Genomic DNA, 12,801 nt, shown 5'->3' with positions numbered 1-12,801 from the left:
GTGCCACATGTTTTTGAAACAATAAAGCCTTGAGTCTGCTCAACTTGTCAAAATTCACATTAGAAGTAGCAATATGGGGCCAAATCTCAGCTACTTCCCTCTGTCTTGTGGGAGGAAAAAGTATGTTCCCCAAGCATATAACAATCTTAGAGACCGAAACAACATAAACTAATCCGGCTAACATCCCACAACAGTTTTCACTATTGAGGAGAACATAGCTGCCATTTGAAAGCACTTGGAACATAGGTCTAATTAAGGGGACTCGAACTCCCTTCAGATAAAAACCCAAGTTTGCTGCTGAAGCGTTACACGCCCCCTGCAAGGACAGCTGTTTACAAACCATTGAATGGCTGACAGAAGTCTTGCATTCACTAGCGCTAAGAAAGACCTCTTTCATGCCACTGAGACATTTGTAAGAGAAGGGCAGCTCCCACTCCTCATGGATGTAACTATCTCCCAGCCTTTCATATCTGCCTACTGGAATGTGTTTTAAGCAGGATGTGAATTGGAGTGTTGAAATAGGCAGATTAATGACCCCTTGAATTAACCACTCTGCAGATGGTATTTGAGCCACAGTAAAAGGCAACTTTTCTAACTTTTTGATGTTTAAATATGTCCCTTGTGCTAACGTGTTGCCAGAGATCGCGATCTGCCTTCAGTGTTTCAAGTGTCCAACACAACTGCATAATGGACCTTAGTTGACTCTGTCCATGGTGTAAGGAAGACATATCTGTTTGTATGATGTCTATAGCAGAAGAGACAATGTTATTTAAGGTGTATATCTGGTCAGACAGGGTATTAATCCCATTATCTACAACAGCTAATGCCTTCCGTAAATTTTCCTGGTCAGCGCTATTAGACAGGAGACTGATGTTTTCTCTCACACCATCTAGGGGGGAACTCTTCAACCATTGCTGGCATAGTTCCCCTACAATGTATGTTGTTACTCTACCCGCATGTTAGGATAACACATAGCGAGGGTCCTGCCTATTATTTCTAAAACCCCCGTGGAATTTATGAAACGTTTATGACACCTATTGGTATCTATTGGCCACAATAACCACCCACCAGGACATGACAGTGAAACATGGAAAGTGCCAATCTGGACCCATTCATCGAGCTGATCTTCCATTACATATATATTTTTTTGCCATTTGGGAAATTTTGCAGGGGCAGTAATACGGGGCGCATTTAATTCCTTAATCTTTGCTAAGCCTAAACAACTTGTTTGTTGTACAGTATCATTTAAAATATAATTTGAACAGGTATCAGGCATGCTCTAAACAAAGCTTCCTTCCTCCTTATTTGTCAATTTCTTGTTCCCTACCCACTTTTTAAGTCTATCGACTTTAACCAATATTCATAGCCTTCTATAGCCAACCGGGAAACAAAGTTTGGAGTGGTGGAGTCGGACAATGTTCCCATTGTGTGTAATTAAAAACTGCCTTTGGGGTACTTGCTCTGTGAATTAAATGGTGCCCATAATAGTTATAGCAACCATATCACCATAATTCTCTTTAGATTGATAAACTTCTTCACTTTCAAATACAGTATAATATTGCAATTCAGTCATCATAGAATCAAATGTTTGCACATCCCAGTAATCAGAGACAAATCCGGGTATTATTACATTGTTCATTGAAAGTTTAAACACATATGGTATTTGAATGACCTCTGAGGGGCCTAATATATTGAATGTTACTTTATCCCAAACAATCTCATCAGGAATTGGTATAGAGGAAATGTTTACAAAAGACAAGTCTCTGCAGACTTTGTGAGAAGCGAAATGGGATTTTAGGACCTCATACACACGTTCAACTGTTCATCTTTCAGGAAGAAAATGACCATGTATTAATAAGAAAAATGTTATGATAAAACCAATCCAAAGGAGGAAAGCTAGAACAGTCAAAGAAAGACACAGTTAGTTCCATGGGAAAATAAGCTAATTTGTTTTAAGACAGTTTATCAGCTTATGTGTTTTTGACAGTTCAGATGTAGAAGAGGCGAGTGAGTCTGAGAAGGTGTCGTTGACGTTGGCAAAGTATCCAGAAGCAGTTCGTGCAATGGCTGGAGCCATATTTGTAGGAGGAGAACCAGCAGTGGTCTCCTGTGGTGGTTCAGAATGAATGACGCCATCCGTCTGTGTTGAGGTTGTGTCAAATCGATCAGTTATTTCTTTATTGTTAGTTGAAATAGATGTTAGTGGAACTAATGCAAGATCATTTTCCACACTCCCCAAGCTCGGAGAGATGTCAGCGTTGCTGCTTAAAAGTTCAAGAGGTACTTCTTGACCAGTAGTGAGAGGGATTCGGGAACTACTGTCAGTTCCTCTTGGTCTGCTGTGCAGGATCGGCCACATGGTGTAACTTGACAATGTCGATAGATACAAAGCGGTTTTCTTTAGCACCAGCCAACGGTGGTAGAATGACAGTTCTGGTACCGTGTTTTCCCAAGACTGGGAACAGAGAACGATAAGAAGGACTGAACTCCTTTCTCACAGCAACCTTTCCACGTACTAGATCCCCAACCTTAGGAATCCAGCCGGTGGGTGTTATTGGTACATCCTTAATTCCTGTGGAGGTAGCACTGGCAGAAACCTTGTCATCACGGAACTGTTGTAATTCCTGCAAGACAGTGACACGTTCATTTATGTCAAAAGGTGATACTGGCGCCTCCATGCCAGGGCAATCAAGATCTGGAACATACATTTGCGTTCCGAACAGGCACTCATATGAAGTACGACCCCCCCCAAGAACCTTCTAGGCAGATTGTTAAGTGCTCTCTGGACTCCATACAGGTGGTTCAGCCAACTACGACCCGTTCCTAAGACTCTCGCCGTTAAGGACTCCTTTAAATCATGGTTTTGTCACTCCACGACACTATTTGCCTCGGATGAAATGGAGACAAGTAATGGAGTTGGACCCCTAACGAAGCAATGGCGTCCCTGAATTCCCTTGAACGAAAGCAGGGCCGTGGTCCGAGTGGAAAGCTGCAACTGCATATGTACCGATAAAGACTTACAAATCTTAAATACCAGTCCGAGCGTCAGCTGGGCGTTGTGGCCACACCCATAGAAATCTGGAGCAAGAGTCGACAGCGACTAGAATGTATTTGTATGCACTATCCGGTGTTAGGGGACCACAATGGTCCAAGTACACACATTGCAATGGTTTGTTGGAAATTAGGAAGGGTGTCTGTGGTGGGCGTTTGGTGGTGGAACCCTTAATTTATTGGCAGATGTCACAACAAAGGACATACTGCTTGATACTGTTTATATAGACCTGGCTACCGGTAAAGTGCTTGCAACTATGATAATTTAGCCATCACACCAGCATGGGCAGATGCTGCCCTCTCATGCGCTGCTTTAATCAACTCTTGTAGGAGGCTGGCCTGGCTTATGGTGGGTACCTGATGATACTTACACCTTGTGCCAGGTCCAGTTATCCCTTATTAGTAGATTAGTAGTGTTCTTGCAGCTTAGGCTGATAGAGGTAGCTATAGCAGAGCAGCTTAGGCTGAACTAGGAGACATGCAAAGCTCCTATTATACCACCTATATCATATAGCACTATATCATAAGAATCAGAATACTCAGAGGTACTAAAAATAAAGGTACTTTATTTTAGTGACAATGTGTCAGAAATATCTCAGAGGATATACTCCCTTAGGATGTAAGTAAAATACACAAAATATACACACAAACCTAAATCAGGTAAGTAACAAGTTAGAAAAGTAGTGCAAACACTGTAGAATACAATAGGATGCAATAGGCCTAGGGGCAACACAAACCATATACTCTAAAAGTGGAATGTTAACCACGAATGGACCCCCAGGCCTAGTGTAGTGTGTAGAGGGTCACTGGGAGTGTAAGAAAACACTAAGGGTGTCCAAGATACCCCACCCCAAGACCCTGGAAAGTAGGAGTAAAATTACCCTACTACCCCAAAAACACACTAAAGTCGTAATAGGAGATTCTGCAAAGGCAACAACTGACTGCAAAGCATTGAAGATGGATTCCTGGACCTGAGGACCTGTAAAGGAAAGGGACCAAGTCCAAGAGTCACGCAAGTGTCCAGGGGGGGCAGGAGCCCACTAAACCTGGGATGAAGGTGCAAAAGGGCTGCCTCCGGGTAGAAGAAGCTGAAGATTCTGCAACAACGGAAGATGCCAGGAACTTCTCCTTTCCACAGAAGATGTCCCACGGTGTGTTGGAGGATGCAGATTTGTTTCCACACAGAAAGACCACAAACAAGCCTTGCTGTCTGCAAAAGTCATAGTTGAAGAAAATGGGTGCTGCCTGGGCCCAGGAAGGACCAGGAGGTCACCCCTTAGAGGAGGAGACAGAGGGGGTACTCAGCAGTACAGAGAGCCCATGCAGAAGCAGACAGCACCTACAGAAGCACTTGAACAGGCATTCAAGAAATCTGAGCACAGCGGTCATCTCAACACTACAAAGGAGGGTCCCACAAAGTCAGGGGTCAACTCAGCGAGTTGAGCAATGTAGGACAGAGTGCTGAGGACCTGGGCTATGCTGTGCATTAATGATTCCTTGCAAAAGTGCACAGAAGCCCTAGCAGCTGGAGTTCACACAGTACACAGGATTAGTGTCTGGCATGGGGAGGCAAGGACTTAACTCCACCAAATTTGGACGGATGGACCACTGGACTGTCAGGGTGACTTGGATATAGCTCCTGTGTTCCAGGGACCACGCTCGTCAAGAAGAGATGGGACTCAGAGGACTGGTGATGCTGGAGTTTGGTGCCTGCGTTAGCAGGGGGAAGATTCCGTCGACCCACAGGAGATTTCTTCTTGGCTTCCAGTGCAGGGTGAAGGCAGATAGCCAACAGAACATGCACCACCAGGAACAGTCGAGAAAGCTGGCAGTATTAGGTGCTACAATGTTGCTGGTAGTTTTCTTGCTATTTGTTTGCGGTTTTGCAGGCATCCTGGGGCAGTCAGCGGTCGATCCTTGGCAGAAGTCGAAGAGGGAGATGCAGAGGAACTCTGGTGAGCTCTTGCATTCGTTATCTGACGAGAAACCCACAGGAGAGATCCTAAATTGCCCTCAGAGGAGGATTGCCCACCTAACCAGGTAAGCACCTATCTGGAGGGGTCTCTGACGTCACCTGCTGGCACTGGCCACTAAGAGGCCTTCATTGTGCCCTCACACATCTGCTTTCAAGACTGCAGGGGTCTGGGACACTCTAGAGGAGCTCTGGGCACCACCCCTGGGGTGGTGATGGACATGGGAGTGCTCACTCCCATTTCCTTTGTCCAGTTTCGAGCCAGAGCAGGGGCTGGGGGATCCTTGAACCGGTGTAGACTGGTTTATGCAAGGAAGGCACCATCTGTGCCCTTCAAAGCATTCCCAGAGGCCAGGAGAGGCTACTCCTCTCAGGCCCTTAACACCTATTTTCAAAGGAAGAGGGTGTAACACCCACTGTCAGAGGAAATCCTTTGTTCTGCCTTCCTGGGACTGGGCTGCCCAGACCCCAGGAGGGCAGAAGCCTGTCTTTGGGTTGGCAGCAGCGATAGCTGCAGTGAAAACATAAGAGATCTAGTTTGGCAGTACCCGGGGTCCATGCTGGAGCCCCGGGGGTGCATGGGATTGGCACCCCAATACCAGATTTGGCATGGGTCCACAATTCCATGATCTTAGACATGTTACATGGCCATGTTCGGAGTTACCATTGTGAAGCTAGATATAGGTATTGACCTATATGTAGTGCATGTGTGTAATGATGTCTCTGCACTCACAAAGTGCGGGGAATTTGCCCTGAACTATGTGGGGGCACTTTTGCTAGTGCCAGGGTGCCCACACACTAAGTAACTTTGCACCTAACCTTCACTAAGTGAGGGTTAGACATATAGGTGACTTATAAGTTACTTAATTGCAGTGTAAAATGGCTGTGAAATAACGGGGACGTTATATCACTCAGGCAGCAGTGGCAGTCCTGTGTAAGAATTGTCTGAGCTCCCTATGGGTGGCAACAGAAATGCTGCAGCCCATAGGGATCTCCTGCAACCCCAATACCTTGGGTACCTAGGTACCATATACTAGGGAAATATAAGGGTGTTCCAGTGTGCCAATCAGAATTGGTAAAAATGGTCACTAGCCTGCAGTGACAATTTTAAAAGCAGAGAGAGCATAACCACAGAGATTCTGGTTAGCAGAGCCTCAGTGATACAGTTAGGCACAACACAGGGAACACATTTAGGCCACAAACTATGAGCACTGGGGTCCTGGCTAGCAGGAGCCCAGTGAGACAGGCAAAACAAACTGAAAAACAAGTAAAAATGGGGGTAACATGCCAGGCAAGATGGTACTTTCTTACACAACCCCCCCCCCCAAACGAGGGACAATAAGGCTAACCTTGCCCAGCTGAGTCTTCATTGTCTAAGTGGAAATATCTGGAGAGTCCATCTGCTTTGGAGTGGGTACTCCCAGGTCTATGTTCCACTGTATAGTCCATTCCATGTAGGGAGATGGACCACCACAAAAATGTAGGGTTTTCACCTTTCATTTGTTTAAGCCATAATAGAGGTTTGTGGTCTGTCTGAACAATAAAGTGAGTACCAAACAGGTATGGTCTCAGCTTTTTCAGTGCCCAGACCACAGCAAAGGTCTCCCTCTCTACGGCAGACCAACACTTTTCTCTAGGGGTCAACCTCCTGCTGATAAAAGCAACAGGTTGATCCTAGCCCTCAGTGTTAAGCTGTGATAGCACTGCCCCAACCACCAATTCAGAAGCATCAGTCTGGACTATGAACTTTTTGGAATAGCAAGGGCTTTTTAGGACGGGTGCAGAGCACATGGCCTGTTTGAGCTCATCAAAAGCTTTTTGACAGCTAGCTGTCCACAATACCTTTTTTGGCATCTTCTTACTAGTGAGGTCATTAAGAGAAGCTGTTATGGAGTCATAATTCTTGATGAACCTCCTATAGTACCCTGTGAGACCTAGAAAGGCTCTCACCTGGGTTTGAGTTGTAGGGGGAGCCCATTCCATAATGGTCTGGATCTCCCACTGCAGTCTTGCAATCTTTTTCCCACCTACTTGGTGGCCCAGATAAACCACTTTTCCCTGCCCTATCTGGCACTTTGAAGCCTTGATAGTGAGGCCTGCCTCTTGCAGGGCCTCCAAAACTTTCCACAGGTGGACCAGGTGCTCATCCCAGGTCGAGCTAAAGACAGCTGTATCATCTACATATGCTGCACTAAAAGCTTCCAAACCTTGCAGGACTGTGTTCACCAACCTTTGAAAAGTGTCAGGTGCATTCTTCAAACCAAAGGGCATCACAGTGAACTGATAGTGCCCTTCAATGGTGGAAAATGCAGTTTTAGGTTTAGCATCTTCTGATAAATTAATCTGCCAATACCCTGCAGTTAAATCAAAAGTGCGTAGATACTTGGCAGATGCCAGTGTATCTATTAGCTCATCTGCCCTGGGTATAAGGTGAGCATCTGTCTTGGTTACTTGATTGACACCTCTATAGTCAACACAAAACCTAATTTCTCTTTTACAATCCTTACTGTGAGGTTTTGTGACAAGCGCCACTGGGCTAGCCCATGGGCTTTCTGAAGTCTCAATCACTCCTAAGTCCAGCATCTTCTGTACCTCTTGTTTAATGCAATCTCTAAAATGGTCAGGCTACCTATAAATCTTACTTTTGACAGGAAAACTGTCTCCAGTATTGATTGTATGCTCACACCAAGAAGATGTACCTGGTATCAGTGAGAAGAGGACAGAAAATTGGCCTAGGAGATTTATACAGTTGTCCTTCTGCTCAGCAGTAAGGCAATCTGCTAGCACCACTTCCTCCACTAAGCCATCAGCTTCAGTGGTGGAGAAGAGATCAGGGAGAGGGTCACTCTCTTCTTCCTGTCCCTCATCAGTTGCCATGAGCAGGGTTAAGTGAGCCCTGTCATAGTAGGGTTTTCGGCGGTTGACATGGAGCACCCTAAGGGGACTCGTGGCAGTGCCCAGGTCTACCAAGTAGGTAACCTCACCCTTTTTCTCAACAATTAGATGGGGTCCACTCCATTTGTCCTGGAGTGCTCTTGGGGCCACAGGCTCCAATACCCACACCTTCTGTCCTGGGTGGTATTGGGTCAGGACAGCCTTCTGGTCATGCCATTGCTTTTGGAGCTCCTGGCTGGCCTGAAGGTTTTTACTGGCCTTTTTCATGTACTCACCATTCTTGATCTTAGGTCAAGTACATAGTCCAAAATGTCCTGCTTAGGAGCTTTTAAAGGTTGTTCCCAACCCTCCTTCACAAGTGCAACGGTACCTCTCACAGGGTGCCCAAAGAAGAGTTCAAAGGGGCTAAAGCCCACTCCTTTTTGGGGTACCTCTCTGTAAGCAAAAAGGGGGCATGGCAACAGGACATCCCATCATCATACCTTTGAGAGTTTTATTAAACCTCTCAATCAGACCATTTGTCTGTGGATGGTAAGGAGTTGTGAACTTGTAAGTTACACCACACTCCTTCCACATGGCTTTGCGGTATGCAGACATGAAGTTACTACCTCTGTCTGACACCACTTCCTTAGGAAAGCCCACTCTGGAAAAGATTCCCAGGAGGGCCTTTGTCACTGCAGGAGCTGTAGTGGTCCTTAAGGGGATTGCTTCAGGATACCTAGTGGAATGGTCCACCACCACAAGGATAAACCTATTGCCTAAAGCTGTTGGAGGGTCAAGGGGGCCAACTATGTCAACCCCTACCCTTTCAAAGGGCACCTCAACCACAGGAAGTGGAATTAATGGAGGCCTTTGGTGTGCCACCAGTCTTGCCACTGGCTTGGCAGGTCACACAAGAGCGACAAAACTATTTACTATCCTCTGACATATGAGGCCAGTTAAACAATGGAACAAGCCTGTCCCAAGTTTTACTCTGGCCCAAATGCCCAGCCAAAGGAATGTCATGTGCCAAGGTTAGAAGAAACTCCCTATACTGCAAAGGGATGACCAATCTCCTGGCAGCTCCCAGTTTAGGGTTCCTTGACTCACTATACAGGAGGTTGTCTTCCCAATACACCTTATGGCTATCACTGTCATCCCCATTCTGCTGTTTGACAGCTTGCTGTCTCAAACCCTCTAGTGTGGGACAGGTCTGATGTGCCACACTCAGCTCTTCCCTAGCAGGCCCCCCTGCACCCAAAAGCTCAGCAGTGTCTGCTGCCAGCTCATTTGGTGTAGGTTCTGCACAGGGAGAGGATTTCTCTTCCTCAAAAGGGGAATCTTCTGGAGAGGGAGGGATAGTGGGCAAGGATTTACCCTTACTACTCCTAGCTTTTGGGAGCACTTGGTCCATTGTTCCAGGATCCAAGTTTCCCCGTCCTTTTTGCTTCTTGGCCTGAGCCCTTGTCAAGCAAAAATATGCCCAGGAATGCCCAGCATTGCTGCATGAGCCTCCAACTCCACTTCAGCCCAAGCTGATGTCCCAAATCATTGCCTAGTAAGCAATCTACAGGTAATTCAGTGGCTACCACAACTTTCTTTGGACCAGTAACCCCTCCCACCCGCCAGTTGAGATTCAGAACAGCCATGGGGTGGCTAAGTGTGTTATTGTGAGCATCACTCACTTGGTACTGCTGACCAAGTAGGTGTTGATCAGGGTGGACCAGTTTCTCAATCACCACAGTGACACTGGCACCCGTATCCCTGTAGACCTCAACCTTAACACCATTTATTAGGGGACGTTGCTTGTACTTACCCATATTAAGGGGACAAGCAGCCAAGGTGGCAAAGTCAATACCACCATCAGAGACTAAAACAGCCTCTGTGGTCTCCCTAACAAGACCAACCCCAACTACACTACCAATGGTGAGCCCAGCTACATCCTTAGATTGGCTATTTGTAGTGGACTTTCCACCACCACTGCTATTACTAGGGGCACTAGAGGATGCAGTTGAGGTTATGGTAGTGGGAGCCTTGGTGTTTTTCTTTGGACAAGTGGAATAACTTGCCCAATGGCCTTTACTTTTACATAAGTAACACCATGGCTTCTTTTGATTGTGGGAAGATGATTTGGACCCACCACCCCCAGAGGATTTTTGTGGGCCTGATGAAGACTCAGAATGTTTTTTTTAAATCTTTTTCCCCGCCCTTGTCAGAAGACTTACCATCCTTTTAATTGCCATCCTTGACACCCCCTGTATGAACTTTTCTGTTCACTCTTGTTCTGACCCATTTGTCTGCCTTCTTTCCCGATTCTTGGTGAGAGTTCAGATCTGAGTCTACCAAGTACTGGTGCAACAAATCAGACACATAGGTGGTCATTACAACCCTGGCTGACGGTGTAAAAGCAGCGGTAAGACCGCCAACAGGCCGGCGGTAAAGATTTTGCAATTACGACCGTGGCGGAAGCCACCAACAAAAACAGCCACTTTAACACTCCGACTGCCATGGCGGTACAAACAGCGTGGCGGTCACCGCCAACAGACAGGCGGAGGACAAAGTACCGCCCACAGTATCACAACAGGCCAATCTGCCACATTTTCCGGGGCGGATTCACTGTGGATAAAAACACGGCAGAAACAGGATTTCAAAGGGAAAACACTCACCTCTACACACCCCACGAGGAACGAGGACACCATGGACCCGGAACTCCAAATTCACCCTGCGATTGTCTACCAGGAGCACGAACACCGGCGGCGAAGACCACGGTGAGTACTGCACCTACGACACAGGGGAGGGGGAGGGAAAAAACAGGGACACACACACGCAACACCCCCAACCCCACCCTCACCCACTACCACACACACACTAATACAGCATGATACATCACAGTTACACCCCCAACCCCCCCGGAAGAATGCAAATACAATAGAAAATGAGTGTAACCATTGTAATATATTAAAATCAAGTAGGCAAAAATATATATATACACCATTTACAAAATATATACCAAGCATACTAGTCCAGGTAGTGCTCCAATTAAGTCCGTGGAACACTGGGCCCACACGGTATGGGCGAGGCCCACACAAGATCCCCGACCATGACGGAGAGAACACTGCAGGGGCATCAGAGAGCAACAAAACAGGCACCTCAAGGGGAGGGAAAGTGGGGGCACCTCAGCCGGTTGAGTACACAACGCCAAATCCACGAGAGGGCCACATGCCCACTGTTCCATCCTGGGGAGTGCAAAGCCACAGTCTCTCAAGTCTCTGCAGTGGGTGGGTTGCCCACTGTTCCATCCTGGAGAGTGCAAAGCCACAGTTTCTCAAGTCTCTACAGTGGGTGGTTTGCCCACTGTTCAATCCTGGGGAGTGCAAAGCCACAGTCTCTCAAGTCTCTACAGTGGGTGGGTTGCCCACTGTTCCATCCTGGGGAGTGCAAAGCCACAGTCTCTAAAGTGGATAACAGTCTCCACTGGTTCTGGAGGGTGCATGGTGCCCAGAGCGCTTCATCCTGCTAAGGACAGAGGTAGTGGATGGATCTCTCCACTGGTTCTGGAGGGGGCTTGGTGCCCAGAGTGCTTATTCCTGCTAAGGACAGGGGTAGTGGATGGATCTCTCCACTGGTTCTGGAGGGGGCTTGGGGCCCAGAGTGCTTCATCCTGCCAAGGACTGAGGTAGTGGATGTCAATCTCCATTGGTTCTGGAGGGGGCTTGGTGCCCAGAGTGCTTCATCCTTCTAAGGACAGAGGTAGTGGATGGATCGCTCCACTGGTTCTGGAGGGGGCTTGGTGCCCAGAGTGCTTCATCCTACCAAGGAATGAGGTAGTGGATGTTAATCTCCACTGGTTCTGGAGTGGGCTTGGTGCCCAGAGTGCTTCATCCTGCTAAGGACAGAGGTAGTGGATGGATCTCTCCACTGGTTCTGGAGGGGGCTTGGTGCCCAGAGTGCTTCATCCTGCTAATGACAGAGGTAATGGATGGATCTCTCCACTGGTTCTGGAGGGGGCTTGGTGCCCAGAGTGCTTCATCCTGCTAAGGACAGAGGTAGTGGATGGATCTCTCTACTGGTTCTGGAGGGGGTATGGTGCCCAGAGTGCTTCATTGGGCCCGTGACAGACTCAGTAGCGTCAGTGCCCTTGGCGCTCATGGGCCAGAGTTGCTTGAGATGGCGGTGCCCTGTTCAGCAGTGCTTGAGACGGCAGTGCCCTATTCAGCGGTGCTTGAGACGGCGGTGCCCTGTTCAGCGGTGCTTGAGACCGCGGTGCCCTATTCAGCGGTGCTTGAGGCGGCGGTCTCCTTTGCAGTGACTCAGCTGCTGGCGGTCCTTCATGGCCCAGCTGGGCTTTTGCTGGCGGTCCTTCATGGCCCATCGGGGCTTGTGCTGGCGGTCCTTCATGGCCCAGCGGGGCTTTTGCTGGCGGTCCTTCATGGCCCAGCGGGGCTTGTGCTGGCGGTTCTTCATGGCCCAGCGGGGCTTGTGCTGGCGGTGGCCTCCTGGGTAGCTGGGCTGGTGCTGGAAGTGGCCTGCTGAGCAGCTGGGCTGGTGCTGGCGGTGGCCTCCTGGGCAGCTGGGCTGGTGCTGGCGGTGGCCTCCTGGGCAGCTGGGATGGTGCAGGTAGTGACCTCCTGGGCAGCTGGGCTGGTGCTGGCGGTGGCCTCCTGGGCAGCTGGGCTGGTGCTGGCGGTGGCCTCCTGGGCAGCTGGGCTGGGCTGGTGCTGGCGGTGGCCTCCTGGGCAGCTGGGCTGGTGCTGGCAGTGACATCCTGGGCAGCTGGGCTGGTGCTGGCGGTGGCCTCCTGGGCAGCTGGGTTGGTGGCGGTGGCCTCCTGGGCAGTGGGGATGATGGCGATCTTTACCGCCGTGCTGCTCTTCCCAGACTTGCTGACTTTCTTGTGCCCCTTC

This window comes from Pleurodeles waltl, chromosome 3_1 (genome assembly GCF_031143425.1).
Source record: "Pleurodeles waltl isolate 20211129_DDA chromosome 3_1, aPleWal1.hap1.20221129, whole genome shotgun sequence".
In the NCBI taxonomy this organism is placed as follows: Eukaryota; Metazoa; Chordata; class Amphibia; order Caudata; family Salamandridae; genus Pleurodeles; species Pleurodeles waltl.
The sequence above is the reverse complement of the archived record's forward strand: the minus strand, read 5'-3'. Positions refer to the sequence as shown.